The 14,612-nt window shown below is 41.0% G+C and overlaps 1 long non-coding RNA gene across 1 annotated transcript; it reads right to left on the reverse strand.

Annotated features, from left to right (window-relative positions):
• Positions 1 to 11,738: 11,738 nt before the first annotated feature.
• On the reverse strand, positions 11,739 to 14,349 carry LOC125432032. Its single transcript, XR_007244381.1, has 3 exons — positions 14,217 to 14,349; positions 12,274 to 12,421; positions 11,739 to 11,962 (listed from the first exon to the last, which is right to left on the reverse strand). It is a non-coding gene; the product is annotated as an uncharacterized LOC125432032 (long non-coding RNA).
• Between the last annotated feature and the right edge of the window lie 263 nt (positions 14,350 to 14,612).

Below are 14,612 nucleotides of genomic sequence, written 5' to 3' on the forward strand. Positions count from 1 at the left end.
ATATCCCTGAGGGATCCTGCTGGGAATACTTCATAACTTACTTGATCCAAACTACATATATTTATACAGGCTTGGATCCTGTGGTAAATCTCTGCTTGATTGGAACTGCTTGTCTTTACCTCCTCTTCCAGCTGCAGACCAAATTGTGAGGGGTTTTTTTTGGGGGGGGGGGTAACAGGGAAGCCCCAGGAACAGCCTGAGGGGGGAGTTATATGTCTGTGGCTGAAAGAGGAATGAGCAAAAATAGCAGATTTTTCAATTTGTGATATCCAATCTGTGCTGTCTAAATCCCATCCCTTTTTTAGCAGTAGAGCACGGGGGGTGGGGGGAGGATAGTATAATCAGTGCACAGGGATGTTGTGGGGAATCATTGTTTATTTTTCAGTGATCACTGCTTACTCCCACTAGGGAAGGAAAATGAAATTGCTTTTAGAACCTCGTGACTGCCATTGGCATTGTGGTGAATGGAACTGTTCCCTTGTTCTGAATTGATTGATCTTCTAGAATTAAGCAAATTTCTTGCACAATGCATCTCCTATTACATTTTATTGCCCTTACTGCTCTCAGCTCCAAAAGCTACATTCTTCTTCTAAATCACATCCAAATATCTCCTCTCCTTTCTTCAAGCAGACTGACGAACCAGCATGTTAATGGTGTTACCCACTTTCAGGCAATTGTTTCATAGAGTCTTCCCACAATGACTACAATTACCTATTTCTTCAGCGTTTTCATTCTTGATTTTAAGAATGGATTCTCAAATTGAATGGTTATCAGGCTGCAAATGAGAACTTACCAGTGCAGACTTCTTTTGCAGCAAGTTGCTGGCATTTATTTAAAAACAAACCAAAAGAACAGATCCTTGGGCCCAGTTGGGAAAGTCGCCTTGAATACCTCATTTTGGAATGAGGGTGAAGGTGAAACCTATCAGGCGGTGAAAAATGGAATCAGTGTTGGCTGACCTGAAATAGGGCCGTAAAGTTCTATTCTTCACAATAGCAAGATATATTATTGCTGTAACGCCATTATTCCGCTCCATCACTTTTAAACCTTGTTCCCATTATCTGCAAGTTAAATATAACCCTATGTAAAAACAGGAAGGACAGTGCTAAGTTGTCCAGCTTAACAGCACACACTTAAAACATAATAGAGCACTTGTTACTGTATTTTATGGAACGGAAACTCCAAATGTAAAGACGTATTAAGGAAATATCTCAAAGTTATTAGGAAAGGATATTTACAATTACAGATTGCTTTATATTATGCTTTTATGAACATCTCAGGAAATGAAATAGCCCTCAGCTGTAGAGAGTGAAGAGGGAGGTAATTTTCCTTAATACGGGTGATAAAATTAATCTGATTGAAATCGCTAGCGATTATTTTGCAGAATACTGAGTGGCAGTACAATCACTTACACTCTTTTATATTTTTTTTTAGTCAAAGCTCGTGTAGATGAAAGCTAATTACAAAGTAGTGATGTGAAGCGCTAAGGAAATAGTTTGTATAGCACAGAACAGGCTCAGCTAATTGGGGTTTGTGATTGCACAGATTGTTGTTAGGGAGAATTAACTACCAGCAGTCTCTCCTGCAAAGCCTCTCATCAAGGAAAGTAAAAATAGACACTAGATCTGTTATTTATCTAATTATGCCATGAATATTTTCACAAGCATGTTACACACATTCAAATGGTTTGTTGTTCAAAAACTTTCAGTCCCCATGCTGCTAGTGATCAAAGTATCAATATGGAGTTGTTGTTTTTTTGACACTGGGCTTTCTTCCAATTACCTTGTCTAAATCCTTTTGCCTAAGGCTGTATTTGCATTTACATCTTCTCTCTCTCTCTCTCACTCTCTCTTACTTCTGATCCTACCCTCAGTGTATCTTAAGCACTAGTAAAGTCTCTTCTGCAACATCCAAACTCAGTAGCAAAGACAGATTGGAGGTGGAGGTCTTCCTTTGTAATGTCCAAATCAGGTGTTCATCAATGACTGTTTCCATGTGGGGAAATTTCCCCACATGGAAAATAGAAAGCTCTCACACTAAAGGGGGACATTCACTGGAAGGGATACTCTTGGGGATTCCCCATTTAAGCTGGCTCAAAGTGGAATTTGAAGAGTGGCAAAGTAAAGGTTGTTATTTACAACCTACCCTTTCCCTGCAAAGCAGGCTCAGGGAAAATTACAGCATAAAATCCACACATTTATGAAAATACAATTAAATCATCTAATTAAAATCATAAACCTAATCTAGATAATACAAATCACTACAAGATGGCACCCTGACCACAGTACTATATGACATTGTTGGCTGCATAGATGGTAACAGGGAGGGCAACAAGGATGATTGAGGGACTGGAGCACCGTTCTTATGAGGAGAGGCTGCAGCGTTTGGGACTCTTTAGTTTGGAGAGGAGACGTCTGAGGGGGGATATGATTGAAGTCTATAAAATTATGCATGGGGTAGAAAATGTTGACAGAGAAATTTTTTTCTCTCTTTCTCACGATACTAGAACCAGGGGTCATTCATTGAAAATGCTGGGGGGAAGAATTAGGACTAATAAAAGGAAACACTTCTTCACGCAACATGTGATTGGTGTTTGGAATATGCTGCCACAGGAGGTGGTGATGGCCACTAACCTGGATAGCTTTAAAAAGGGTTTGGACAGATTTATGGAGGAGAAGTTGATCTATGGCTACCAATCTTGATCCTCCTTGATCTGTGATTGCAAATGCCTTAGCAGACCAGGAGCTCAGGAGCAGCAGCAGCAGAAGGCCATTGCTTCCACATCTGCATGTGAGGTCCCAAAGGCACCTGGTGGGCCACTGCGAGTAGCGGAGTGCTGGACTAGATGGACTCTGGTCTGATCCAGCAGGCTAGTTCTTATGTTCTTAGGTTACCAGGCATGTAGTAGTATCACTTACTCCAGGATGAAGGAGACTGGGACCAAGAAGGAAATAAAAAGAGGGGAAGGGGAGGGAAAGAAAAGGGAGGAGAGAGGCCAGCTAGCATTTAACACCATCACTGCTCTCAGCTATAGGCTTGTGAAACACCTCTGTTTTGCAGGACTTGTGGAACTGAGCCAAGTCCTGCAGGGCATAGGTCTCACAAGACAGAGAGTTTCACCAAGTCTGTGTCAGAGCCAAAATAGCCTGGATCCTGGTCAAGGACAGCTGAATCACTTTGGGGCCAGGAAGTACCAGACAGTAGTTATCAGACAAGCAAAACATCTCTGGATAGGCAATCTCAGGGATAGAGGTGCCCCAGACTGTTTAGGACTATAAAATTACAACATGACCTAGAAGGAAAAGAGAACACTATTGGTCTGTGGCCACACACACCCTGCATGTTTTTCTCTATTACTGAAACTATTTGTCCATTTGTGAATTCTTCAGAATAAATGATGGTCCTCTGAAAGCACATTACTCCAGTGTTTTCCTTTTTTCTTCCCCCCCCCCCCCCCAGTTGATGATTTACTACACTTCAAGTGCAATAACTATCATGTGAGCTAGTGTAGCATTATGGCTACACCTGATATGGAAGTATGGCTTGTGTGTATTGAAAAGTCATCTTTTTATTATCATCATCCACTCTCCTAACATATTCTAAAGCTCTATTTATGAGCAGCCAAAGCCAAAGCCAAAGCTAACAATAGTTATCAGAGTCACAAATGTCCATTTTCCCCTTGAAAAATAAAATATATATGTAATGCAGTCTTGAAGGAAAATATCCCTTTGAAGATCTCCACCTCAGTCCTTCTCATTTCCTCCCAAAATCTGCAGCAATTGAGAAAGGGATAGATGGCTAAAGTGTCTTCAACTGGCACTATTACTATCAGGAGGACAAAGGAGTTTGGGTGACAGGAAATAATTCATAGGGCATTGTGCTAGTCAGCCCAATTTTCCAGCCTCCTTGGATTGCTCTTTTTTACCCTCTAGGTAGGTGGCTTCTTTGACAGCAACAGCCAATAAAGCAGCTTCCTCTAACTCACATGGCTTAAAAGGTGCATGAATTATTCCAGATCCCAGCCCTCATATGAACTGAGGTCACCTCTATTTCCTGTAAAGCAGCAGACTTTGGTGAAGTACAACATCCAGAAGCAGAGCCAGCTCCTTGTCAGACATCATCTGTCCTCTGCTGCTGCAGTTGGATTTAATATTTTTGTTTAAAGAGTCTTACTGAAGGATAATGGTGCTGTCAAACTTTATTTTCTATATTCTTCACTAGCAACACATAATGTTCCTTAATAATTATTGGCCATGCACTGCATTTTTGTATGAAGAGAACATAACATTTATATTATACAATATATAAGAATGAGCAGAAATCTAGATCTACATTTGGTAATTCTTATGAATTCTGTTTTGTCTATTGCAACTGACAGGTATTAAAAACCAAATGGTTCACAATAAATAAAACAGTAATCTGAAAATATTCACCACATAATTATGAAATGAATATTACTCATGAAGTAATTTTATTCAGTATCTCTCCTATAGTGTCTTTGGAACATTGCATTTTTAATACTGATGAGGCATCAGTATTCTTAGGTAGGGATGGCTTGAATTTCTCAGTGAATGTGCTCAACAGGTGAGCTTACCATGTTCTCTAAGTGATGATTAAACCTGTAGGTCTGTTTGGCACCAATATGACTGCCAAGCAAGTTTTGCCTTGTTGTTTTTGCAGACCTACACATGTTCAAAAACACTGTTGATCCAACCAGATCTGTGGCCATTAATGTTGCCGAGCACTACTTAGGAGACTGTAAACATAAGGATTTAAAAAAACAATAATAAAAACAGTGTTACTTATCATAACTGTTGTTCATCTAGTGGTTCACCTATGCACAGACACACGTGGGACTGTGCTTGCGCAGGGCCAATCATGGAGCATTTTGATAGCAAATTAAGAGCTGTAGCCTAATATGGAGTGTTCCCATCCCCAGTCACATGCCTGGGCTAGCAACTTTCCCCATCCACGTTATGTGACTATGGAGGAGGGACACACTCCCTCCCTCCCTCCAGATTTTCTTTGCCATGGCAAGGAGTCCCCATTCAGGCTAGATGACAACTCACAGTGAGGAAGATGGGGTGGATGTGTGTCTGTATGGAGGAACACTAGATGAACAACAGTTATGGTAAGCGATTCTATTTTTCATTGTTGTGGCCTCTGTACAGCCCCACATAGGAGAATAGAAAGCATACATATTGTGAAGGTGGGTGTGACTGTGTAATGAATCACAGATTGCAATACAGCTTGACCCACATTTGTCTTGCTCCTAGCATTGACATTCACAGTGTAAAGCTTGATAAAAGTCAATGTAGGCCACTTAGTCTTAGCTGATCTGCATATGTCCTTAATGTCCACTCTATTTCTAAAAGCCGTAGAAGTGGCTAGGGTCTTTGTAGAGTGAGGCCTGATGGCAATTGGGCAAGGAACCTGAGACTTTCTGTAGATCAATCTAATTGAAGACATCACCCAGCATGATAATGTGGGGACAAATACTTGGGAACCCTACTGTATTTTCTGATCCATTTCCCTCCAGTTGAGCACTGTTTTTCTTTTGGGAACAAAATAGGGCAAAGAAGGTTTTCAGTAGTTCTGCCTTTTATCTGTCCACTGTTTGAATTTCACCATCTTCTCCACACAGTGACCCTATCATATACTTTTTCTTCCTTTTGCTATGGACATAATCAAAAAAGCCCTTTTAATTGTTTTTAACATCTCTTGCAAGTCTGAGCACACTGTGAGTTTTAGCTTTTCTGACTTTCTCCCTACATATCTTGGCCATTTGTTTGAATTCCTCTGTAGTATTTTTCCCCCTTTTCCATTTTTTTGTATACCAGTATGTATGTCCCTTTTATATCTTAGCTCACTTGAGAGTTCTTTAGACATCCATCCTAGTTTCTTTAGACACCTTCCATTTTTTCTCCTCATTGGAACTGTTTGAAATTGTGCCTTCAAGATCTTACTTTTAAGAAACTCCCATCCATCTTTTACTCCCTTCTCTTTTAGTATTCATAACCATGGGATCACACCCAGTAGTTTCTTAAATTTACTGAAATCAGCTTTCTTAAAGTCTAGAAAATGTGACTGACTAGACTTGGCATTCCCGTCCCATTGTATAATGAACTCCAGGAGAACATGATCACTACCACCTAAGGACCCTACCACCTCTACACCATTAATCAGGTTATCATTGTTGGTTAGAAGCAGATCTAAAATAGCCCATCCCCTTGTTGCCTCATCCACCTTCTGGACCTTGAAACTGTCTGGAAGGCAAGTGAGAAAATTGTTGTACCTAGTAGTCTGTCAGATTCCTTGTTCAGACAATAATTCACTTGATTGGTTCAAGGCTTTTACTGAAGGCATATCAGGAACACAGAAAGAGAGTTCTGGCAAAAACCATGCCAAACTCTTGATAATATGAGTGCAAGGTCCCCACCCCCACATGAGAAGCAAACAGTTCACATTGTCCGGCCTGGAGTCTTGTCTCAGCCACAGAACTCTAAGGTCACAGCTAGAAGTGATAAAACAGCACCTGCAAAAGTGAAAGCAAAGTCCCGCCCAACAGCCCCATCATGACATAGTCTTGGCAGAGTTTGACTCTAAGCAAATATCTGGATAACTGAAATCTTCCATTACTACTTTTCTCTTTGTGAAAGTTTGGTCATCTACTCCAGGAAGGCATCATCCAACTCTTCAGTCTGGCTTGGGGGATCACTGTTGTTTCCCCCCTCCCTTAATTTTTACCCAGATGCTCTCAACCTGGTTCCCAGAATTTAAGTCATGATCTGCTCACAGGTGTAATCATCCCTGACAAATAGTGCTACTCCTCCGCCTTTCCTAGTTGATCTATTTATCTGGAATAAGTTGTACCCCTCAATTATTACATTTCAGTCATGAGATTCATCCCACAAGGTTTCCGTGATGCCTATTATATCATATTTATTATGCCATGTTGAGAGTTCCAGTTCATCCTGTTTATTACCCATGCTTTGTTCATTAGTGTAGAGACATCTAAGGCTTTGGTTCATACCCCATGGGTGTTTATTTCAGGTTTTATTCCCCTCACTGCTGGTTTTTGAACTATTCACTCAGTTCTCTTTATAACCTTCAGCCTATTCTCTCTCGTACCAGGTGAACTGCTTCTCACTTGAATATTGTCTCCCTCCCCCACTTCATTCCGTTTAAAACCCTCCTGATAAGGTTTGTCAATCTCCTAGCAAAAATGCTCTTCCCTACAACCATGAGGTGTAACCCCTGCCAGAAGCCAAAACATTCCTGGTGGCACCACCTGGGATGGCAGTTATTCACTCCACTGTTTTTCTTTCCCATCTGGGCCCATGTCCTTCAACTGGATGTAGAGATGAAATGACAACCTGTGCATCCAGTTCCTTCAGCTTCCTTCCGAGAGCCTCAAAATCCTTTCTGATGTCCCGAAAGATACATCTAGCAGTGTCATTTGTTCCGACGTGGGTTAAAAGGAAGGGATAATGGCCAGTGGGCTTGACAAGTCTTCTCAGCCTCTTCTGTGACATCACAGGTTTTTGCCCCAGGGAGACAGCACACCTCTCAATACATCTTGTCAGGCCTGCAAATTGTTGCTTCTTTCCCCTTTAGCAGGGAGTCCCCTACCACCACCAAATGTCTCCTCTGGGGTTTTGCAGATGACATTTCATGCAATGAACCTTCTGTCACTTGTGCATTCTCTGAGAGCTGAGTCCATTCCTCCTATGCCTGTTCCTTATTCTCTTCGAGAAAGGAGAAAACAATTCTGTAGTTTCAAATTGACAGAATGTTCCCTGGTCCTTCTGCTTCTATAGGTTACATTTCTCCAGTTGCCCACCTCCTCTGTTTGAGAGCTGCAATCCTCCTTAGAGGATCCTCCTGGTATGTTCCCCACCCAGTATCATCTGCTCCATTCTGTTCAGGAAAGCCTTGTTCTTCTTAATGTGCTGAAGTGTAGATACCTGTGTTTCAAGCTGCTGTACCTTCTCTTCCAACAAAGCAACCAACTTGCACTTGCTGCAGGTGTAGCTACCCATATCTTCTGGCAGAAAAACAAACATTCCACAGCTGTTGCAGGTGACAGCAGCAACTCCTTGATGATCCATATTTAGGTGTCTTAAATTCTGCAGAACAGATTTTTGGGCCTCCTTTTCAAAAGTCCTCTTCTACACTTGACCAAATTAGCCTTGCTTCTTTAAAGCCCAGCTCTGTTCACTGAGCTCCAGACCATGGCCTAAGGACTGAAGACTTTTGCCCCTATTCACTATCTTATGTTTTGCTATCTCCCCAAAGATTAGTCCTTTTTCTCACTGTCTTTTTCCCTGGTCTCAGTGAGTAGTCTGTGCTGCTGCTTCTGAGCAAGTCAAAGAGTGAGATACATATGCTATTTATGACGTTTTTAGGCTGGAAATAAAATGTTACTTCCTTGAAGTTCTGCATTGTTTTCCCATTTTAGTTTTGGAAATGTTTCCAAAACACTTCCCCCCCATTTTTTCTGAAAACATTTTTACAGCATTTCTTTTTTACTGAAGTGTTTCTGGTTTCACTCACAGTGCTTTATTTTTCCCACAAAAAACAAGGCCCATTCCCCCACCCCACCCCCAGTGTGGTTGCCAAACTTCCGTTTTGGTATTTGCTCTGACATTGTTTTGCTCCTCCACCTCACAGCTTTGCGCCTTTCCTCTTAGAATGTATTATTTGTGGTGTTTTTCTCTCCCTCAACACGTTTTTCATAGCATACCTACAGGGCTTGTGTGGAAAAAAAAGCCTGGCAGCTCGGAAACAGTTTAAGAAGGGGAGTGTGGACAAACTTTGTTGTAAACTCTGGAGTTGAAAATGTCTTCAAAATGGCATAAGGAGTATGTGTGGATACATAACAAAAACAGGTCTGATAGACCATAGACATGGATAATGGTGTTTGACTTGGTGGTTTAAAAGTCTTACAAACCTGACTTTTTTTCTTGGCAGCAAAAATGAGAAGCTGAAGAAAAACATGGTTTTTGCATTTTGTTCTATAAAACCAGTTTGCATATGGAACTTTCCTCCTAGCTCTTAGATACTTAAGTGGTCCTAAGATTCAGTCATGCGATCATGTCTTTTTCACAACGCCAGTTTGGTTTCTACTTCAGACTTGATTAATTCAATACTCTTATATAACTTAGAACTTGCATATATTCATCAGTATACTTGGCAATTTGTAACCTACTATTTACAAAATAGATAAGTGCACAATTAGATTAAAACCCTGTTAGTTCTGCTTCTGGCAGTACAGCTTTTCTGAGTCTCCAAGGGTGTTAATTGATATATTTCAGTTAACAAGGACATAGAACTCTCGGTTAGATGGATGAAACATATCATTTTTCTGACAGTGCTGGAGATTCAGAGGCCAGCCTCCTTTTTACCTCACTTAGCATGCATAAAGGAAGGGATATGCAACCAGAACAGCAAGTATGACTGAAAAGGAAATTTGAAATCTTTAGAGAACTACAAGTGATGTAATTTAGCTTTCCCTTAAAAATATTTACACTTCCTGTTTTAAATGGACTTTTAATTTGTTTTGCTGTTGGAGTCCAGCACAGTGGAGAACATATTCAGATTTAAACAGGGGAAGCCCAAATTAAAATCCTTGTTCAGCCTTGAAACTGTGCAAAGTTGCTTTCTGATACCTGGTTCTTTTATTTGACAACTGTAAAACATACACTAAAAATTATCACAGCTATTGAAAACATAACTTTGCAAAATAATAGTGCTTCATAGAGATCTTCGTTCATTCCATACATAGGTACCAAAATTGTAATCCTAAACACCCTCAACTAGAAGCAAGCACAACTGAACTTATGACGGAAGGATTTATTTCTAAGAAAACAGGTATAGGACCTCTGAAAATTCTGTTTTCACTTACTGAAAATTCGATGTTAAATTTCAGCTTCTCTACAGTGTTGTAATAGATATGAAACACAATTAACATTTTAGTCAAAATGATACCCAAGCTCATCTGTTTCAGAAAAATCAACACATTTATTGTGGCATAAGAGCTGTCGTTCTCTTCATTGAATTCCTCACCCTAAATGTTGTGTCTAACAAGGCTCCAGTCCAGAAAAGTGTTGTTTGCCTAATTTAAGTTGCTGCTGGAATCTACTGCTAAGTAAGTACTTTATTATTCAGTAGGAGCTGAATACGTTAATAATGTCAACTTAGTCCAGGGCAGTCACCTCCCTTGCTAGAGCACCTTTTTCTAGAGACTTCCAGTAGGGGAAGCTCTTAGCACACAAGTGGGCCCTACTGTTCTTTAATGTGTAAAACTTTTGCGAAAATCAAAGTGGACCACAGAAGTAAAAAGGGAAAATTTTAAAACAGTTTAAGATCTTTGCGTGCAATGAATAAAAATTCAAATTACTTAAGTCTAATAATGCATCTGAAGCCAGTTGCAAAAGACTGCCTAGTATTTTTTAATTTGCTAAAAAAGTTGACCATTTTTGAAAATTTTGAGACTCAATATGAAAAAGTCTACCAGAACCAGGATGGTAGCTCGGCTGTTCCTTTCCTCTTCTCTTTTCCCAGCAAAGAAATAACGGTCCTGTTCATAGATTCTCCAGTGAGAACTATATTTTTTCCCTTTTCACCTTGGTAACAGGAGGGGGACAAAATCCTAATTCCATAAATGATAAAATTCAATGTCTGCAGAAAGGCAGTCACCTAATTGCACAGTGAAGCAGAAGAAAGCTTTACAAATGGTATACAATTTTCAAAGTGTTCCAAGCCTTAGGCAAGAGCCTTTCAACTGTGTCTAAAACTGAATGATAAAATATGTTGTACAAATTATCTGTGAACAGGAAACATGCGGTAGTGGCAGGGGACTGAAATGTAACACTTGTAAAGAAATGGGAACTGCCAGTCATTTATACACCCTTTTACTTTTCTTTCTCTTACAAGTTCCATCATTTTCTTTTTAAATGCAAGCTGACGTTCATGTTTTTATAATAAGACATTTATCAGATCTTGCTGAGCCAATTGCAGCTTTTGTATTAAAAAAGGAAAGAAAACTAAAAAAAACCCCACACACAGTCACACATACACACACAACAAGAGGAGCTCAGCATGGCAGCTAAAAGACTCATAATGTCCCCTTCTTTCAAAAGTTTCTGATTTATCATTTTGTGAATACATGTGGATGGAAAGCCTGGAACTCTAGAAATCATGCATGAGATGCCAGTGCTTAACATTTAGGACCAAAGTAATCAAAAGTTTGAAGATGCTTTCATGAGTTTTGCTTCAAAATGGGTGGAAAATGTAATGTGCAATTGGTGTTCAACAAAACCCAGAAAAGCTCCTATTTGGAAAGATTGTTTCTGCTCGTTCACTCTTTAAATTCCTACTGGTAATGGTGTATCGTATGATATCTCCTTTTTAAAAGATGTAATCTTCATCACCAATACCAACCACTGTGCACTGTGGTCCTTATTGATGGGATTTTTTCCCCCTGTAGGTTATCTTGCAAAGAATGTTTTGAAGAAGCAGACAGAAGTCTTACATTTTCTGCTAAAAACTTATTTCAAAAATATAAACTTGCAGTCCCAGAGCAAGGAGACGATGAGGTGCCCACCCACATCCCAGTAAATACAATGTCAGATCACCTTCTGGATCGAAATAGCCACAACTTTATTGGTTACAGCAGCTGTAAGAGCTTCGATACAGCATAGAACAGGATACCGGCATAAGCTGACTCGTGTTCCGGACAGTGTATCCCACTCCATCCACCTGCTGGGGTGGTGGTGGCGGTGGCAGGAATACTATGGGATGGCAGGATGCAAAATTCCACATGAGAGTAGGTCACCTGAGAGTGAAGATGCCTTGATAGAACCTCATTGAGAATGTCCTCTGTCTTCACCCTAAAATCTCTGAGGACTCCAAATATGGGGGAAATGGACCTTTCCCCTGAGAACTGATGCAGCCCATGCTGATACCATCCAATGCAGTTGTGACAGAGAAAAGAGAATAAAAGATAACAAACAACAAATTACACAGAAAACCTGATGCAACACCTCCCAAATGCTGCAAACAAAGTGAGGGATGGGTGGAAAAGGCCATGAAGCTGAGTGAGTCAGGAAATGTGGCAGGATGCCTAATAACATCTGAGTGGACCAGAAAGAAAACTTCTTCTCTAAGGTCTGCCAGCCAGGGCCCTACCCTCAGCCATGCCAGACCATGTCCAATTGGCTAGACTGGGTCAGGAAGCCTGGGGAGCTTGAACAGATCTGGAGGTCTCACCTGCCATTACACTGCTGCCTCAGACAGTTTCACCGTGCTGCATTGCCACTCTCCCCACCCTTGTAGGCTGGCAAACATGGCCCAAGGAAATCTGCGAGTATTAGATTTTTGTCTAGGACTTGGGCATCTGGATGCAGGCTGCATAAAACTAGATTTAAATTAGTAGCCAAGATTGCATTGTTAATAAACCAAATACATTTGAAAATAATTCTAAGATCTTGCAAAAATTATGAAATCATAGTCTTTTTTGATATAAGGGCCACAATCTACTGCAGGGCTGTAGGAAGGGGTGAAATGGCGGCTGCCCCCCGTGCTCCCCAAAACACTCCTCACTTACCTTTTTAAAGCTAAAAAAGCAGCCTGCTCTGGTCCGTGGGGGCTTCTGCGGGCCGTAGAGGCAACCTGAGGGGAGGGGTTGGGAGGGACGCCAGCACCCTCCACGCCTGCGCCTGGGGCGTTTGTCCCCCCTGCCTTGTGGTAGCTTACCTATGTTCTACTGACTCTGATCTATTCCACACAGCACAAAAAAAGACATCTGTGGGGCCTCTCAAAAAGAGGCAACTGCTTCCTTTCATTCTGCACACCCAAAATAAGATGTCTGAGGGATGTCTTAAAAAGAGGTTTGGTTCCAGACAGCAAAGACATCAGAAGGGAAAAGAGACTTTTTCCTGCCTCACCGTTTTACTCTCTGGTCAGGTTCATCCTCCACTTGTGTCCAACATATTGTGTGCTGGGCACCTTTTCAGCCTGAAAAGTACATAGTTGTACTCAGCTCATTTTGCCAATTCCGGCAATATAGGTTTTTTTTCTTTTTTGAAGAGGCTTTTTTTTGTGCAGTAAAACAAAACAAAACAAGGATGTTCCATGGGGTGCAGGTCTACCGAATGCTGTTCAATGGCAGGTAAAGCAGTCCTCAGGGTGGCTAAGATTCTCTTATGCATTTCTTTGTAGCTACAAAGATAGCTCCTCAAAAATAAAAAAGGCAACTATATATTTCCATAATTGGCAGGAAGAGCTGATTACAACTATGTACTTTTCAGGCTGAAAAGGCACCCAAGATCGGAGCCTGCAGAGCAAATGCCCTAAGAGTAACCTTCAGCAAATGGAGGCAGAGAGAATCACTTTAGTAGCACACAAATTGTCCGTACAAGCGGAGGGTGAAACTGACCAGAGAGAAACAGTCAGGTGGGGAAAATACCTCAGACCTTTTGAGTTCTGCATTCTACATAGCCAAGCAGGGGATGTCTTGCAGGCACCTTAAGAAAAAAAGGAGCACTTTGAAGTATTTTCAAAAAAAGACTCCTTGAGCTGAAATAAGGTGTCCTGGGGAAGAAAGCTGGGCAGCATTCCTTCCCAAGATGCCTCTTTTAAAGTCCTCAGGATGTCTTTGTGCTGTGTGAAATGGATTTCTGTATGGAAAGGCTCCTCATAGGTCTACAGCAATTTTCTTTGACACATAAATGAGAGGGTAATAAGGATTTCTTCTTGATCATGCACTTAATTTTATCTCTACTATAGAAATTATTAAGTTGTCTTAAGCACCATTTCACTCATAATTGGTAATTTCATTGCTGTCTTTGCAGGAAGGATAAGCCCTTAGATAGTGCAATGACATGAACCTCAAAGATTACTGGCAAAGATGAAAAGAAGAAAGAAAATAACAATGAGAATATGAAAAAAGGAGGAGGAAGTCCAAATAACATCAACAAACATTAAAAACCCTTATAAGAATTTTTAACATTTAAGACACTATATCCTACCTTAATATATAAGCTTACCATAGGAAAAGGTTGGTACACAATTACTTGGAGTACTCCATTTCCTATGGAACATAAAAGCCCATTAGACACTATGCAAGGCAGTCATATTCATGATTGTTTGGACATGAGTTTGTTCCTGAACTCAACCCCTCCCCCTTTAGTTCCAGAGCCAGTATACTTAACTGGTCTTTGGCTGTCAGAAGGCAGGTGAGAGCCACAGGACAAAGAAAAAATCGCCCCAAGTCCAGCACTGGTTTTGTTGAAGTGGGGGCCAGTCACCCCAGGCTCAACACGAACAACAACACTGTGTACCCAGTTGGTGATGCAAAGTCTGTCTTCACAATGGTTTGGTGGAAAGAAGCTGAAGTCTATGAGCCCCAGGGATGAGCTGAGCTAACGTTACAAGCTGCCAGCAAAGAAAGAAGATCCTTCAAGGCAGCAACTGAAGAGAGTCTTCTCCTGTCCCCGGTTGATGATGTCAGCTGGCATCAGGGAACAGACTGTTTGCTGACAGTAGCCAAGAGAATCCCTGGAAGCTGGCCAACATCTGATTAATATGGACAACCTGGCCCAAGGAAA

This window comes from Sphaerodactylus townsendi, linkage group LG04 (assembly GCF_021028975.2).
Source record: "Sphaerodactylus townsendi isolate TG3544 linkage group LG04, MPM_Stown_v2.3, whole genome shotgun sequence".
NCBI classification, from domain to species: domain Eukaryota; kingdom Metazoa; phylum Chordata; class Lepidosauria; order Squamata; family Sphaerodactylidae; genus Sphaerodactylus; species Sphaerodactylus townsendi.